Below are 19,085 nucleotides of genomic sequence, written 5' to 3' on the forward strand. Positions count from 1 at the left end.
TCTGACAAATTCCCTCCAGTGCGCATGCAGCCAACAACTATGTACAGCGAAAAGGCAAATTACCAAAAAAGTCAATTAATACCAAAGTCTCCTCCGGCGCTACTAGCACGGTGACGGCAGGCTGCGATCTAATGTCACGTGGCTTCTCTCCATCGCACGCTGCGTCCGACCACTTCTGTCTCCGCTTGACAACTGCTCGCTCGTTGCTACTCTCGATAATAATATCTCAGACTGAGTTTGTGTATGCACACGGCAGAATCGTAGACATCCAATTTTCAAGCAGTGCTCAACATAGCGTCCCCATTCAGCGGTACTACCATGGCACGATCTTCACATGGACTGAGGGTTGACGGCAACTCCCCCCGGAGGTACGAGTCCTCCCTCGAGCATGGGTGTGTGTGTTGTTCTTAGCTTAAGTTAGTTCAACTTAGTTTAAGTAGTGTGTAAGTCTAGGGATTGATGATCTATGCAGTTTGGTCCCTTAGGAATTCACACACATTTGAACATTTTTTTGAGGGTGGACGTTACGCAAAGTATCCTGCAATATGCCGCCCCAGGTTCAGCCACTGTCTTAGCAAAGAGACTAGCAAGAGACGGCGCCTAGAATATCTGCAACCAAATTGACAGCCTGCAGCCGCGGTTTCCCGCCTCGTAGGCACACCGAAGCACTACAAAACCGACAGGTAATATTGAAACGGCCACAACAACAACAACAACAACAACAACAGAGCAAAGACACCAGCGGCCGCCAGGGGCCACTACCGGCCCACATAAACGTAAGGAAGAGGTCGCTGCAGATCCCGGAACTATTTTCACTCGTCAAACCACGTGATGGAAAATAGTTCCGAAGTACTCATCCACCGAAGCGGTATGAAGGCCGGCGCTCGGCCACACATCGGTTCCACTCCCCCTTCCTCCTTTCCTCCTATCTCCTCTGCCCATGGCATCTCTGCTCTCCTCTCTCCCTCTCCCACCCCCCCTCCTCCTTTCTTGGCAGGTCCGCGGACTCGCACACGCTACGTGGACTTTCGCGCGCCGTAGGTCATCGCCCTCAGTGTCTCATGCGTGCCGTCGTGTTTAGTGCTCACCGTCGCACTCCTTCGTTCACCTGTGCCATCGCCATCTTCAGTGTTTGTGCGTCGTTTCAAAAGTTTGCCGTGTGGATTATCGTCGAGTGTGAACGGCTCCATGTTTGTCTTTATGTGTCTACTGTTTTATTGCCCTCCGTTCTGGAACTTATTTGTATTCTTCCTGTTTTTTTCTCATTGTGGAATCTATGGCTGAAGAGCAGCGTAGAATGCTGCTGACAGCCTGCCTGTTGTACAGGTTTTAAAATTAAAAAAAAAAGCCACACATCGGCAGTTCATCGACCGCCAGCAGACATGGATAGCTGTCGCCCCGGCAGCCATCCTTGGATCTTCTCGCTGATCTCTGGATTAGACTTGCTATATCGGAGGGGTCTCTGGCGGAGACTAGTAGGAAAATATTTCAGTTGTTTTCTATATTATTCTTGTATGTAGCTGTGATTCGAAGACGGATCACTGTTTTGTGTTGGTGTTATACTTGGAGAATTTGTTTTCGTTAATTGTGTAAGTAGGCTGTTTATGTTTTCTTTCTGTAAGTAGGCTGTTTATGTTTTCTTGTTGGCAACGTTACGTAGCGCTCTATATGAAAATCACTGGCTGTGCTGTGTGCAGTCTGTGGCTAGTTTGCATTGTTGTCTGCCATTGTAGTGTTGGGCAGCGGCAGCTGGATGTGAACAGCGCGTAGCGTGACGCAGTTGGAGGTGAGCCGCCAGCAGTGGTGGATGTGGGGAGAGAAATGGCGGAGTTTTGATATTTGTAAGAATGGATGTTATGAACTGATATATCTATTATGACTATTAAGGTAAATACATTGTTTGTTCTCTATTAAAATCTTTCATTTGCTAACTATGCCCATCAGTAGTTAGTGCCTTCAGTAGTTTGAATCTCTTATTTAGCTGGCAGTAGTGGCGCTCGCTGTATTGCAGTAGTTCGAGTAACGAAGATTTTTGGTGAGGTAAGTGATTTGTGAAAGGTATAGGTTAATGTTAGTCAGGGCCATTCTTTTGTAGGGATTTTTGAAAGTCAGATAGCGTTGCGCAAAAAAATATTGTATGTCAGTTTAAGCACTGTCATGTATAATTTGTTCTAAGGGGACGTTTCAATTGAAAAGTCCAATAATTTTTTTTCGGACATGTTCGTTAGTTTCTTCTGCTTACGCAGACGTATCAGAGGCAGTACTGCGTGTCTTGTGTAAGACAATTAAATTTCAAAATTCGAAAAAATTTTGAAAACCCTGCTCTCAGTAAAACTCCTCACTACGCACATTTCTTCTCCTTTCCGCGAAAGGATAATAAAAATGAGCAACAAATTACGAAATTGGATGCAAACTGAAATGGCACCCGCCAAAGTTCTGCCGACATTTACTGTAATATGGGACCTTACAAATATTGGGGGCGGGGGGGGGGGGGGGCGGGGGAATTGAACTATAGCAAGTCATTTAAAAGGGGCGTGGTTTATAAATCATTTAACTGTTTAAATTAATTCGGCTTTGACATTTGCGAGGGCATGTGTAGAATGGCAACATACTTGTTACAAAATTAAATAAAATGAAGCAAAATTACAGTGAGGTGGCTGTGTGAGTTGGGTCTTGATGTGGGCTAGTTGTTGCGGTGACGTCGGTATGAGGGCGGTGCCAGGAGGACTGCCCTGTGGAGCGCGGCTGGGCTCGGGCGCCACGCTGTAGCCCTGCTTCGAAACCGACACGGCTGGGGCCGCCGTAGGGGGTTGGCAGACTAGGGGAGTAGGCCTCGCGCACTGCAGGTGACTGTAGCACTCCAGCACGGGGCCCGCGTCAGCGGAGGACCCACGGAAGAATTCAGGCTGTGGGGCCGTTTAAAAGTTAACAGCAGCGCGGTCAGCCGGCCGGGGTGACCGAGCGGTTCTAGGCGCTTCGGTCTGGAACCGCGCGACCGCGACGGTCGCAATTTCGAATCCTGCCTCGGGCGTGGATGTGTGTGATGTCCTTAGGTTAGTTAGGTTTAAGTAGCTCTAAGTTCTAGGGGACTGATGAACTCAGATGTTAGGTCCCATAGGGCTCAGAGCCATTTGAACCATTTTTGAGAAGCACGGTCATTTCGAAAATAAATGCCATGGAATTGGCTTTTTCAACAGATAAACAAGATTAGGCAAGTTATGTGACTGTGGCTTAAAAAAATGTATAATCTTCTATATTTCTTAATGAAAACTGCAAAATAACCATTGTGCCTGATACGCAGAACTTTTGATGTACACATATAACTGTTCTTCGATACACAATAATCCACAATAGTGGCTCTGCATGACCTCATGGAAGACACAAAATCTGACCATCTAAAAGGAACATCAGAGTAATAAAACTTCCTGGCGCATTAAAACTGTGTGCCGGACCGAGACTCGAACTCGGGACCTTTGCCTTTCGCAGGCAAGTGTAGGGAAGCAGCCTACTCACACCTTATAAAATTCTCATCAGTCTTTCCATTGTGTGCCAGCCAGGCCGCTGTAACTTGCTCTGACGTCATAAATGTTGCGCAATACTTATAAAATCAAGTAAATAACCTGAAACGGTTCTACCATGTCAGGAGTAATAATAAATCAATATGTGTTGAGTATCAGTTCAGTAACTTTAACCATTTTCAAAATTTGGACGTTTTTCTGTAAAAATCATTGGCGCAACAGAAAAGAGCTAGAGACTAAAAAATTTATATTTAGATTCCTTTTTCATAATAATTTAATAGAGACAGTACTTTGGATCTCACAAATTAGGATTTTAGTTGAAATTAAATATTTTCTGGGTTTTGTCTTAAAAATTAAGGAAGCAAGATACATTAAGTAGGCTAATAAATAAGGCTAAGATGTTTATATTTAAGTAGAATGGAGATCCGCTATAATCATAAAGATGTGAGAAGTTTCAATTGAATAACTATAAAACTATAGCGATAGCCTATTTCCAAAGGGCAAGTTCAGAGCTCGTCTACTGCGTGTAGTATAATTAAATTAATTCTCTCGCCCAAAATATTTTACTTAGCCACGTCAGACTTTTATTATGATTACTTACCTCTGTGCTGAATGCACATTTAATTTGGGAGCTTCATCGGCCGTCAGCAAAGGAAGCGATGATTTATTCAATAACTTAAAGTGGTGCATTACTAGCCCAACGGCTAGTCGGGAGAGCCGATTTGATCAGGCGTTCCCTTAGCCGTCCGCACCGCAGCTTTATATACACTCCTGGAAATGGAAAACAGAACACATTGACACCGGTGTGTCAGACCCACCATACTTGCTCCGGACACTGCGAGAGGGCTGCACAAGCAATGATCACACGCACGGCACAGCGGACACACCAGGAACCGCGGTGTTGGCCGTCGAATGGCGCTAGCTGCGCAGCATTTGTGCACCGCCGCCGTCAGTGTCAGCCAGTTCGCCGTGGCATACGGAGCTCCATCGCAGTCTTTAACACTGGTAGCATGCCGCGACAGCGTGGACGTGAACCGTATGTGCAGTTGACGGACTTTGAGCGAGGGCGTATAGTCGGCATGCAGGAGGCCGGGTGGACGTACCGCCGAATTGCTCAACACGTGGGGCATGAGATCTCCACAGTACATCGATGTTGTCGTCAGTGGTCGGCGGAAGGCGCACGTGCCCGTCGACCTGGGACCGGACCGCAGCGACGCACGGATGCATGCCAAGACCGTAGGATCCTACGCAGTGCCGTAGGGGACCGCACCGCCACTTCCCAGCAAATTAGGGACACTGTTGCTCCTGGGGTATCGGCGAGGACCATTCGCAACCGTCTCCATGAAGCTGGGCTACGGTCCCGCACACCGTTAGGCCGTCTTCCGCTCACGCCCCAACATCGTGCAGCCCGCCTCCAGTGGTGTCGCGACAGGCGTGAATGGAGGGACGAATGGAGACGTGTCGTCTTCAGCGATGAGAGTCGCTTCTGCCTTGGTGCCAATGATGGTCGTATGCGTGTTTGGCGCCGTGCAGGTGAGAGCCACAATCAGGACTGCATACGACCGAGGCACACAGGGCCAACACCCGGCATCATGGTGTGGGGAGCGATCTCCTACACTGGCCGTACACCACTGGTGATCGTCGAGGGGACACTGAATAGTGCACAGTACATCCAAACCGTCATCGAACCCATCGTTCTACCATTCCTAGACCGGCAAGGGAACTTGCTGTTCCAACAGGACAATGCACGTCCGCATGTATCCCGTGCCACCGAACGTGCTCTAGAAGGTGTAAGTCAACTACCCTGGCCAGCAAGATCTCTGGATCTGTCCCCCATTGAGCATGTTTGGGACTGGATGAAGCGTCGTCTCACGCGGTCTGCACGTCCAGCACGAACGCTGGTCCACCTGAGGCGCCAGGTGGAAATGGCATGGCAAGCCGTTCCACAGGACTACATCCAGCATCTCTACGATCGTCTCCATGGGAGAATAGCAGCCTGCATTGCTGCGAAAGGTGGATATACACTGTACTAGTGCCGACATTGTGCATGCTCTGTTGCCTGTGTCTATGTGCCTGTGGTTCTGTCAGTGTGATCATGTGATGTATCTGACCCCAGGAATGTGTCAATAAAGTTTACCCTTCCTGGGACAATGAATTCACGGTGTTCTTATTTCAATTTCCAGGAGTGTATAAGAACGCTGCGCGAGGAAGGAAGGCCCCAGTTCTCTCCAGACGCTGAATAGCACACCATTTGTGTCGGGAGTCGCGTCGCGTCGGTATCATTGCTATAAACAGCCTCGGATGCCGTATTAAGTTACTCGGGATACGCGTAACCATGAAATCATTTTCGAGTGAAGTGTTAATTCTGGGATGACTTTAATTATCTCTCTTCAGTTTGCGTATGTCGTATTTTCACGTGCCGCCGCGGGACAGACATTCTACCATTATTTAGCGTGGCGTCTGATGAACATTATCATCAAATTATGGCGAGCATTCATTTCAACATTTAATTTGGACAGTTATAGTTGCATCAGCGCATTAGACTCTGAACTGCTCTGTTAGGTTGTGTGGATTCTTTTTTTCATCTGTGACTTTCAGAATACAGAGAACATTTTTTTTTCACGATCTTTTTTGATTATGAATCCCAGACAATCTCCTAATTCCTCAGAGCTATAAGCTGTAGTTATAAGTGTATTTCTCAGGTGAAGTGGGCACTAGGAATTCTAATTACAGGCTTCATGTTTTGCTACTCACTTTGTGGTTGCCAAAATTGTAGTTAGAGAACCAGTGTTGAGAACGGCAAAACAACAGCATAAATAATAGGAACATTTAAATAACAATAATTCTACCCGCCGCCCCACATATGGTTAATCGGCAGAGAAATGCATTTATTCTACATTACAAAACAAACATAAATTCCAACCCGCCGCCCCACATATGGTTAAACGGCAGGGAAATGCATCTTTTCTACATAACATTCTATATAATTATAAACAATTAAATTCCAACCAGCCGCCCCACACAAGTGCTCTACCAACTGAGTTACCCAAGCACGACTCACGGTACCTCCTCACAGCTTTACTTCCGCCAGTACCCCGTCTCCCGCCTTCCAAACTTTACAGAAGCTCTCCTGCGAACCATGTCTCCGCAATATCCTTTCTTTCAGGAGGGCTAGTTCTGGAAGGTTCGCAGGGTAGCTTTGTGTAAAGTCCGGAAGGTAGGAGACGAGGTACTGGCAGAAGTAAGGCTGTGAGGAGAGGGCGTCAGTGATGCTTGGGTAGCTCAGTTGGTAGAGCACTTGCCCGCGAAAGGCAGAGGTCCCGAGTTTGAGTCTCGGACCGGCACACAGTTTTTATCTGCCAGGAAGTTTCATATCAAAGCACACTCCGCTGCAGAGTGAAAATCTCATTCTGGAAACATCCCTCAGGCTGTGGCTAAACCATACCTCCGCAATAACCTTTCTTTCAGGAGTGCTAGTTCTGGCAGGTTCGCAGGAGAGCTTCTGCAAAGTTTGGAAGGTGGCAGACGAGATACTGGCAGAAGTAAAGCTGTAAGGACGGGGCGTGAGTCGCGCTTGCGTAGCTCAGTTGGTGTAGGGTTAGGTTAGTGTGGTTTAACGTCCCGTCGACAACGAGGTCATTAGAGACGGAGCGCAAGCTCGGGTTAGGGAAGGATGGGGAAGGATATCGGCCGTGCCCTTTCAAAGGAACCATCCCGGCATTTGCCTCAGTTGGTGTAGACACTATTCATGCCGTAGTACAACAAAATGTGTATCAGCAAAGATTGTCACTCAGACAGGAAAAAAAATTTTAAGAAAAGTTGGTAGAGGACTTGACGGCGAAAAGCAAAGGTCCCGAGTTCGAGTCTCGGTCCTGCACACAGTTTTAATCTTTAATCTGCCAGGAAGTTTCATATCAGCGCACACTCCGCTGCAGAGTGAAAATCTCATTCTGGATCAATGTAATAATACGAACCACTAACTCTACATCGTAGGATAAGGGAGGGCCACGCCTTAAGTGTGGTTTCGTATTAACCATGACGTTCGCCCAATGGCTGCTGCTCGGGTATTAGTTGACGTCTTCGCTGAAAACATTCCCAGTAACCACGAGTATACAAGACCTTTATAATAAGGCAAACAAGGGTTACAGTTGGAGGGACTGTCGTAGCACTGAGAATAATCACTTGGCACATGTTGACTTTATCGTTTCTTTCAATGATAAGCGCAATTGCGCGATCGAGAGTGATTTGTCCATGTTCTTCAGCAAATAATGTGTTAACTGATTCAGAAAGTTGAGTGTTAGAATTGTTTGGTAACACCGGCGAGCTGTCTTGGAGTGGTAATGCAGTATGGACTTGGGGCAGGTATAACATGAAAGGTTTAAGACTACCGTTGTGGGAGTACGTTAAATGTGCAGAAAGCTTAACAGCTGGCGTAACTATGTTGCAAGAAGAAATGTGAAACTGTAGTCCACTGCCAGTTATGACGACCCGGTAGGCCGGCCGCTGTAGCCGAGCGGTTCTAGGCGCTTCAGTCCGGAACCGGGCTCCTTCTACGGTCGCAGGTTCGAATCCTGCCTCGGGCATGGATGTGTGTGATGTCCTTAGTTTAGTTAAGTTTAAGTAGTTCTAAGTCTAGGGGACTGATGACCTCAGATGTTAATTCTTAAAGGCATTTGAACCATTTTGAACGACCCGATAGGAATGAGACACGAGCGTAGACTGGCACAGAGTACAACAAGCTGTTTCCGACCAACGAAGCCCAAGGTTCGTGTATTGTAACGACGGTAGGTGGGCAAGGACGGTAGTAGTCTCTTTGGAGAAGAGTGAGATTTCGGAGTCCCTTACCCCAGTATTAAGTGAATCGCTTAAAACACATGTAGTAATTGGTGTGGGTACAAGACTGAAACATACTGAGAGATATCGCCGCATGGTCAGGCAACTGGAGAATAGTGTATATGGTAACACTCGAATTCACAACTGGTGCAAGTGACAGGTAGAGATACAAGTGCCTGCAAAACGTCTATCAACGCGGTAATTACATCTAGTAACGAAATAATAATACGGCAGAGTTGATTCCCGTGTAGGATAAACTATTTAAATTGGTAACAATAAGTGCAAAGAAATGTTAGTAAGCGTTTTCATTCCATAATGCTAACAGCTGAGGCTCAAAGTCGTCTGTTCTATCATCCTAATGAGTGACTACAGATACCTTCTGCTTAGTTTTCTCCATCTATACATAGTGTGAGGACATCCACGTGAGTGCTAAAAGGAACTCGTTAAACTTCGGTTAAACGATAAATCAGTCTAATCCAAAAGCCGTAAATTCAACTAAATACCTAGGTATTACAATTACGAACAACTTAAATTGGAAGGCACACAGAAAATGTTGTGGGGAAGGCTAACCAAAGACTGCGTTTTATTGGCAGGACACTTAGAAGATGTAACAGACCTACTAAGGAGACTGCCTACACTACGCTTGTCCGTCCTCTTTCAGAATACTGCTGCACGGTGTGGGATCCTTACCAGATAGAACTGAGGGAGTACATCGAAAAAGTTCAAAGAAAGGCAGCACGTTTTGTATAATCGCGAAATATGGGAGAGAGTGTCACAGAAATGATACAGGATTTGGAATGGACATCATTGAAAGAAAGGCTTTTTCGTTGCGATGGAATCTTCTCACGAAATTCCAATCACCAACTTTATTTTGTTGACACCGACTTACATATGGAGGAACGATCACCAAGATAAAATAAGGGAAATCAGAGCTCGTACGGAAAGATAAAGGTGTTCATTCTTTCCGCTCCCTATACGAGATTGGAATAATACAGAATTGTGAAGGTGGTTCGATGAACCCTCTGCCAGGCATTTAAATGTGATTTGCAGAGAATCCATGTAGATGTAGATCTAGATGTAGATGAGGTGACAGCGTTGTTTACAAAGTAAGTATGGTTCTCTCTTAATTATTAGAAGGCTTTCTCTAAAGCAGTTAAAATATAAAGAAATTACCCATATTACAAATATTTGTATCATGCTGTACAATTAAATATTAAATAAATTTCATCATTCACCCCGCTAGGTTCTATGCAAGTATTTAATAAATTTGGTAGTCCAAAAATCTAGATATTGGTTCCTTCTGCAGCACTAAAACAGATGTGTTATGCAAAAGGGAATTATCCATACAGGTTTCAATCAGTCATCAATATTATATTGTGTCCTTTGTAGACCATCGGAAAAGTAGTTAGGTATCAAATTATACTCTCATCCTCTTATTGCTGATGAAATTCACAAGGCCTTAATACATAATAAATTTGCTATAATATGTCTGGCAGAAAGATTCGTTGGTCTTTATTTACAGCTGCTTACTAACCTAATGGAGGTTTCATGCCTCGGTTTTACATTCATGAGTCAAAACATTATGACCAAATGCTTAATAGCTTGTTTGTCTCTCTTCGAAAGGAAACACATAACTGATTCTGCATATCACGGATCCGACATTTGTTTATGGAGGTATGTGGCATTAGAGTTATGCGTACAGGTCGTGTAATTCGCGTAAATAACGGGCCGCTGATTGTGTTTTCGGTGATGGCGCCTGAGAGTAACCCAGTTACATCAAGTGAATCTGGTCGTCGAGACACCAACGTGAGATCATTACAATGCTCCTCAAGTCACTGTAACACGGCTCTAGCGCCGAGACGCGGACAATTATACCGCTGAAAGATGACATCGCCGTCGAGAAGACATCAAGCATGACGGGATGCAGGTGGTTCGCAGCTGTCAGCGTGTCTTCGATGACTGCCCCCATAAGCCTTCGTCCGTGGCGCGCTGCACGTTTCGAGCCGCCGTTTACCTCGCTTACGGCGTTTGTGGAGACGACCATCGACCTAGCTTTGCAACAATGTGATTCACCCGAAGAGCTGACACTTTTACACTGACCGACGGTTGTGTGCCGATGATCCCGTGTCCACTGCAATCCTAATTGACGGAGTCATCGGATCAACATGTGAATACCTAGTATTGTCCTGCTGCGGAGCTCCATGTTCAACAGTATACGATGAACGGTGTGCTCCGAAACATATGTGCGTGCACCAGCATTGTGATCTTTCGACGGAGATGCTACAGATTACGATCTATCGTACTTTACAAAGCAGATAAGCCTCTGGAACCGACGTTCTGTGAAGAGTCGTGTACGTAACACCATTTGAAACGTCCCCTTAGAAAAATTAATGAATTACTGTGCTGATAAACCTCTTACATTATTTGCTTTTCAAACAGCTGAGCAAAACTGAACGTACTCAAACATTCACTAGAGTGACACACAATATTTTTAGCGCAACGCAATCTGACTTTCAAAAATCCCTACAAAAGAATGGCCCTGACTAACGTTAACCTATACCTTTCACAAATCACTTACCTCACCAAAAATCTTTGTTACTCGAACTACTGCAATACAGCGAGCGCCACTACTGCCAGCTAAATAAAAGATTCAAACTACTGAAGGCACTAACTAGTAATAGGTATAGTCAGCAAATGAAAGATTTTGATAGAGAACAAACAATGTATTTACCTCAATAGTGTTCAAAAGTCATAATGTATATAGCAGTTCATGACATCCAGTCTTACAATTTTCAAAACTCCGCCATCTCTCTCCCCACATCCACCACTGCTGGCGGCTCACCTCCAACTGCTCAACGCTACGCGCTGTTCACATCCATCTGCCCAACACTACAATGGCAGACAACAATGCAAACTAGCCACAGACTGCACACAGCACAGCCAGTGATTTTTCATACAGAGCGCTACGTAACGTTGCCAATAAGAAAACCTAAACAGCCTACTTACATAGCCCCCATGCTCCCCACAAAAAATTTAACAAATTGTTTTGGGCAGTGGCCAATAATGATTTGATAAAATTTTTCATAATTACAATAACAAAGATATCAAATGCACACACTTATTGATACAATGTTGGTCAAAAGCTGAAAGTTTCTCACAGTCCATAAAGACAGTCCTGATCATTCATCACAGTAAAATTGCAGTGTTTTTCTCAAAGCCTGAGTAGTAAAAGAAAATGCACACGGAAGTAGTGGATTTCCATGCAGTCTTGAATAAGTAGTGTTGTCCTTCCAACGGAAAGACAGTGCTGACTCTCGACATGCAGACAGGTAATGGGCCACAACAGAGCAAACCCACAGCAGAGTCATTCGAAGTTTTGAAGGATATTGGTAGGTAGGTCATCACAGAGTAGACCCACTGTAGTCCTGGTAGAGATTACGGTATTGGTGGGCCACCAGGCAGACCCACTGTAGTCGTCGTAAAGATTGTGGTATTGGTGGGCCACCAGGGGTGCAGACCCACTGCAGTCCTTGTAGAAATAATGGTATTGGTGGGTCATCAAAGATGCAGACCCACTGTAGTCCTTGTAGAGACTGCCAGCAGCCATCTGTTACGACTGTGCAGGTGCACAATCACCATCAAAGAGTCTTGCAGACAATATCGCAAGTCCATAAACCACCACTTGTGCACTCACAAAGTTTTTGGAATTGTCCTTAGAACCAACCAGCAATGCTGTTAACTAGTCCTTTGCTGAATTATCAACACACGTGCAAACTCTAACAGTCCCAGCTTCTCATCTATTGTGCATATACTATGACCAACAGAAACGTGTGCAGTGAAATGTAACTTAATTTGAAGAACTGGTGTCTATACAATTATAAATTTACAGAGCGCTACGTAACGTTGCCAATAAGAAAACCTAAACAGCCTGCTTACACATTTAGCACCTAGTGGTAATTTCACTGTCCTTCTACCTCTTCTCGTCGATGCTTACGTCAGTAGCATGTGACAATCCGACAGCTTCGCCGTTTTCGAGATACTCCTTCACCAGTCTGCGTAATAATGATATGCCTTTCGTCAAAGTCGCTTATCTCAATGAATGTCCCGATCTTCACTAGAGTGATCCCAACTTGTGCCTGCTCCGCTTACATACTTTTGCTACCGTGTCACGCCACCAGGTGGCATCCAACGTCGTAGTGGGCTTTTTCTCTTATCAGTGTACGTACAGTCTAGGCGTTAAAAGGATCTACTTTCTGAGGTTCTTACAGTCACGTCTTCCTGTGGTTCACAGAATTGCTTACCAATCCTTCTTTGAGATAAAACCATTTCAACAATAAGACGTAGGAAGCCTGCACGTAGGCCGTATTTGGCGAAGTTAACGAGGAGGGAATACGTCAGTCTCTAGTCCAAGACAAAAACGCGGAGAAGCAACCGAAACAGCTGTTCACAAGTATCGGTAGGTTTTAGTGTACTGGGTATGTCACCTATGACATTGTTGCTCGTTTAGCACCACCCAGGGGTCACGTGTAGGGTAATATAGGTTATACCTACGGACTGAATATTGTGTAAAATTACCATACGATTAAATAAATAAATAAGTGTACTGGGTTATGGTTCACATAGTTATTCAAATAATTTTTTTGGGTAAGATGAAAACATGTAACTTCACTTCTAATCTGTATCATCTAAGCCTTACGTAGCTTGTCTGCTTGGCACAGTATAAGACGCCGAAAGTTACGGTAAGAGCTAGGTGAATAGGCTTTAGGCGTTCTTCCGGAATAAGGGAATAGGTTAGTAGGAAGGGACACAGATTTACGGCTAAATTACTTGCTGGAACTGAGACACAAATTGATGGTTAAATTATTTGCTCGAGCTGAGTGCAGGTGGTATATGAGATATCGTACCAGTGGTTGTAATATTGTAAGGCATCCGTGTTAATGACATTAGATGAATGAGATACTAGCAATGCAGGAAGCAAATACAAACGGATGGTAGATGTGTAGCATCACATAGTACGAGTCTGAAACAGCTCGGTCTCTCAATGCGCAGTTTCCACAGTCACGAAACAGACGAGCCAGCGGCGTGGTAATCTTGCTTAATATGCGTCTTGGTGGGTTTTGTGTCTGCAAAAAGGAGCTGTACAAAGGTGGAGGCTTTGTCTGGGCATCATACACGGAAATGGTTTTTAGTAATGCAGCGCTAAATTCAGAGCGATGGAGGTCACATCCTTCGGCAAACTTCAGGACACAAATGTTTGTCACACACTACGGCAGGGGAGGAGAAATACCTCTCTGATGGTCGTCTGCGTTAGACCCTGCCAACCGGGAGTGGGACTCAAGCTTCCTATTATACTCGTACTTAACCAGCAAAAGTCGGACTTGAGGTAGTGAAACCAACAATGACGATCTATCAGTAACGATGGGGCTTGGATCACCCACTAACGTAATTCTCAAGAAGCAGTCAGCGGGCGAGGCAGCATCAGTACCAAGTTTCATCTGGATTTGGTGCCAAGAGTTGCTTAAGGGGCTCCGGAGAGGCTCGAAATCATGAAAAGTTCAATTTTTACTTTTTTGCGTTTTCTGAATCTGCAGACTATTACCTTTTAATAGATATATAATTTATTCAATTCCGAAGACTTCAACTATTTTTAAATTTTTTTTTGAAATGTGTTCTACATGGGCGTGACCCACTGTGGCGCTGTTAAACTGCTGTCAAATGGTGTTATTATTAACGTCCGTGTTCATCAGGTACATTTTAGTGATGTGAGATAAAGTATGTGTTGTGGCTAACCTGTGATGGTTCAATATATATCGCTGGTGTGATTGTCGATTGTTTCATGTTTATTTACTCTGTCGTTATCTCGAAAATATTCGTAATTAATTCTGTTTCTTGAGAATCCCCAAGACTGTATTTGTTGGAATAGAAACACTTCACTTTGGTGTGTATGATGCTGTTGCGACTTTCAATGATGGCAACATTGTAAGGTGCAAGGTATTTAGAAATATGGGAATGAAGATAGGTTCTAACATGGTACGAGCGATGCTTGCTTTAGACAAGGAACGCCTTCGGGCTGCAGACAGGGCTGTAAAGAGTCTAGAAATACAAGCAAGAGTAAACAGGAGGAGGAACAAGAGAAAGCTGCAGGAGGAGTTTGCAGAGGATGAAGATAATCCATCCTATGGACCGGGAATGCACTAAAAAGTTAATCCAATCTTTGTCGCTCGATTCCCAAAACTTTTATTTTCTCATACTAATTACATGTTTTCTAAGGATCTTCCAAACATATTTGTTTCAAACTTTCAGTAAATGTTACACAGTACCTTCTGCATAATTTAACACAGCCTTTTTCCAAAAAACTGTATATTTCTTAATATATAAATAAAAAATTGCAAAAAAATGTTGTGAATTTTCATTACAATTGAAAAAAAATCATCTTTAATAACTGAACTAAAATTTTGTAAAATCCCTGTGTTAAGTTGTAGCCCATATTCCAATAAATAATCTTGAAAAAGTTCAACTTCCTACCTCAAATACTTTGTGAGGAAAGAGGTAATTTATAAGCGTTATTTTAACATTGCAAGTATAGGGCATTCCGGAGCCCCTTAAGATAAAGTTTTCAGACATATCAAATGAACATCAGGGGATAAAGGACACATTAAATCAGGAATGAAGTACGGACAGCTCAAACTGCAAGGTGCATCAAAACAATCAAAGTGCGGTTGTAACATATGTCCAAACGACTGACGCGAAGGTTATTTCCATATCAACAGAGCATAGCTTGTTAATTTTTACACGATTCTACAAAAAATGTGAATCACTCGTTCTTGATTTACAAGGATTGAGGATAACAGCACTTTCACGGTTCACGGTCGTTGCGGAAAAACTTCACAGTATCCACTGGAGAAGACTTCAGACTTTGGAGCCATCCGGATGGTAAATTCTATAAATTAATGCCCAAAATGAAAAGTCAGAGGATAAGCTGCCAAAGCACGTCACTACGTTGCAGCTGGACATGAAGGATGAACAACTTCTAAGAAAACTGCGAAAGAATCGGTAACAAGCTTTTAAGCGGAATATCTGCAAATATACAATCAACAACACTGGGATACGAATGACGCAAATGATGTCTTCCTACAAACAAATAGGCCAGTGCTCTGAAGACGCTTGCAGGACTCCTTTCAGAGGAGGACAGAGAGCAATCACATGTTTGCAATTAACGGAAGATATGAGTGAACGATGCGTAGCTGTTTGAGGCAAACAACGTAGTAAGGAAATAGTCTAGCAAATCCATAAACGAGGGCAAATCGTTAACGCCAGAAACTGAGTACTCATCACGAGCACGATGAACAGGCAGTTCATTGTGTAAATATCGTAATGGAGAACAGCTCAGTAGCTAGAGGAACATGATGATAGTTCTGTATAAATTCGTGCAACAAAGAACTTCGTACGAGTGTAACATTTGAGACTCAAGTATTGACAATTTAAATAATATAATTGCACAATAAGAACAGCACAAATGTAAGTATTCGTCAAGCTAAATGGTTAGCGTCAAAATACATACCATAGTAAAATAATACAAGTATTGCACATCATTCATAATACAAATATAACAAATAATGAAGGCATGTGAAGTCAGAGATTGTGGAAGCAGAAGTCGTTTCTCGAAAGTACCGTATAGGTGTGAGATCGCCCTGCTTGTGACCAAAGTTGAAGGTATCGTCTGATACGCTTGTGGGAAAGGACCTAGGGTGGAGTAATTCGCAGTGTGCCAACACGCTGCGATAAGATTCATGGCGGCTGCTTGCAGTCATTCATTAGGGGAATCTGTACTTTCTGTGTTTATGCCCATACTGATTTAAGGAAAAGAGAGAGATTTATCCCAGCCAGTTGTTTCCAACGCATCGAAATGTAACGGCCTCGCAGTGCAACAGCTAGTGGCGTGTAACTCGCTTGCTGATGCAGCGTATTCTGAGGCGCGCGAGGATCGAGCTGCAGGCTCGTCCGAGAACGCAGCTTCCTGTCTCGCCACGGCGTAGTAGTTTAAGGCAAATACAGGGTGTTTCAAAAATGACCGGTATATTTGAAACGGCAATAAAAACTAAACGAGCAGCGGTAGAAATACACCGTTTGTTGCAATATGCTTGGGACAACAGTACATTTTCAGGCAGGCAAACTTTCGAAATTACAGTAGTTACAATTGCCAACAACAGATGGCGCTGCGGTCTGGGAAACTCTATAGTACGATATTTTCCACATATCCATCATGCGTAGCAATAATATGGCGTAGTCGGAATGAAATTACCCGAAACCTTTGACAACGTGTCTGGCGGAATGTCTTCACATGCAGATGAGATGTACTGCTTCAGCTGTTCAATTGTTTCTGGATTCTGGCGGTACACCATATGCGCCAGTTCTGTTTATTGACGAAGCCGTCCAGGTAAAAATAAGCTTCGTCAGTAAACCAAATGCTGCCCACATGCATATCTCCGTCATCAATCCTGTGCACTATATCGTTAGCGAATGTCTCTCGTGCAGCAATGGTAGCGGCGCTGAGGGGTTGCCGCGTTTGAATTTTGTATGGATAGAGGTGTAAACTCTGGCGCATGAGACGATACGTGGATGTTGGCGTCATTTGGACCGCAGCTGCAACACAGCGAACGGAAACCCGAGGCCGCTGTCGGATCACCTGCTGCACTAGCTGCGCGTTGCCCTCTGTGGTTGCCGTACGCGGTCGCCCTACCTTTCCAGCACGTTCATCCGTCACGTTCCCAGTCCGTTGAAATTTTTTTTTTTTTTTTTTTACTTTATTGGTATTTTAAAACCTGTACAACTCAGGTTGGCTGGCAGCGGCACACAAACGCCGCTCTTCAGCCATAGCGATTTACAAGAGTATAAAAACAAGGTGAAGAACATTGAAATTTTTCAAACAGATCCTTTATGTATCGCTTTTCGGTCCTTTGGTTACATTAAACCTCCGTTGAAAACTTCGTCTTGTTGCAACAACACTGTGTTCTAGGCGGTGGAATTCCAACACCAGAAAAATCCTCTGTTCTAAGGAATAAACCATGTTGTCTACAGCACACTTGCACGTTGTGAACAGCACACGCTTGCAGCAGAAAGACGACGTACAGAATGGCGCACCCACAGACTGCGTTGTCTTCTATATCTTTCACATCACTTGCAGCGCCATCTGTTGTTGAAAATTGTAACTACTGTAATTTCGAAAGTTTGTCCGCCTGAAAATGTACTGTTGTCCCAAGCATATTGCAACAAACGGTGTATTTCTATCGCTGCTCGTTTAGTTTTTATTGCCGTTTCAAATATACCGGTCATTTTTGAAACACCCTGTACGATCTTAAAGCGCTAACAAAGGAATCGCTCATTACTATGCACCTCTTCTCTGCCTATCAGCCGCACGGTCTAAGGCGCCTTGCCACAGTTCCCGCGGCTCGCTCCGTCGGAGATTCGAGTCCTACCTCGGGCATGGGAGTGTGTTTTGTCCTTAGCGTAAGTTAGTTAGATTACGTAGTGCGTAAGCCTAGGGCCGATGATCTCAGCTGTTTGGTCCCACGGGAACCTACCACAAACTTTCAAAATTTCTACCTACCACTTTTTATATTCTACGAAACAGTCATTAGGTATAGCGGGTGTTGTGGATTAATAATGGTGTATCTACTGGCATCATGGCAGCTGTTGATCATCTCGTGTACAGGATTAGTTGTGCCCGTGTTGACACGTGTCTATGTCGCTAGTCTGATAGTGGATGATGCTGTGGTGTATCGAGAGGTTGTGACAATGGAAAATTGTCCTGAAATGCAGGAGGATCTGCAGCGAATTGACGCATGGTGCAGGGAATGGCAAATGGGCAATTGAATCTCAATGTAGACAAGTGTAATGTGCTGCGAATACACAGAAAGATAGATCCTTTATCATTTAGCTACAAAATAGCAGGTCAGCAACTGGAAGCAGTTAATACCATAAATTATCTGGGAGTACGCATTAGGAGTGATTTAAAATGGAATGATCATATAATGTTGATCGTCGGTAAAGCAGATGCCAGACTGAGATTCATTGGAAAAATCCTTTAGGAAATGCAATCCGAAAACAAAGGAAGTAGGGTACAGTACGCTTGTTCGCCCACTGCTTGAATACTGCTCAGCAGTGTGGGATCCGTACCAGATAGGGTTGATACAAGACATAGAGATGATCCAACGGAGAGCAGCGCGCTTCGTTACAGGATCATTTAGTAATCGCGAAAGCGTTACGGAGATTATAGATAAACTCCAGTGGAAGACTCTGCAGGAGAGACGCTCAGTAGCTCGGTACGGGCTTTTGTCAAAGTTTCCAGAACATACCTTCACCGAAGAGTCAAGCAGTATATTGCTCCCTCCTACGTATATCTCGCGAAGAGACCATGAGGATAAAATCAGAGAGATTAGAGCCCACACAGAGGCATACCGACAATCCTTCTTTCCACGAACAATTCGAGACTGGAATAGAAGGGAGAACCGATAGAGGTACCGAAGGTACCCTCCGCCACACACCGTCAGGTGGCTTGCGGAGTGTGGATGTAGATGTAGGTGTAGATGTAAATCTACTTACCTGCTGAAAGTTTGTGCTCTCGCTTATCTTGAGTTTTAGTAAATTAAGAGACGCAGAATAGTTAGAAAGGTAAGTGTTGAGTGACGGTAACTGCATATAATGCTAAGTAAGCGTGATGCACACCAGAATGTA

The sequence above is a fragment of the Schistocerca cancellata genome, chromosome 3 (assembly GCF_023864275.1).
Source record: "Schistocerca cancellata isolate TAMUIC-IGC-003103 chromosome 3, iqSchCanc2.1, whole genome shotgun sequence".
Classification (NCBI taxonomy): domain Eukaryota; kingdom Metazoa; phylum Arthropoda; class Insecta; order Orthoptera; family Acrididae; genus Schistocerca; species Schistocerca cancellata.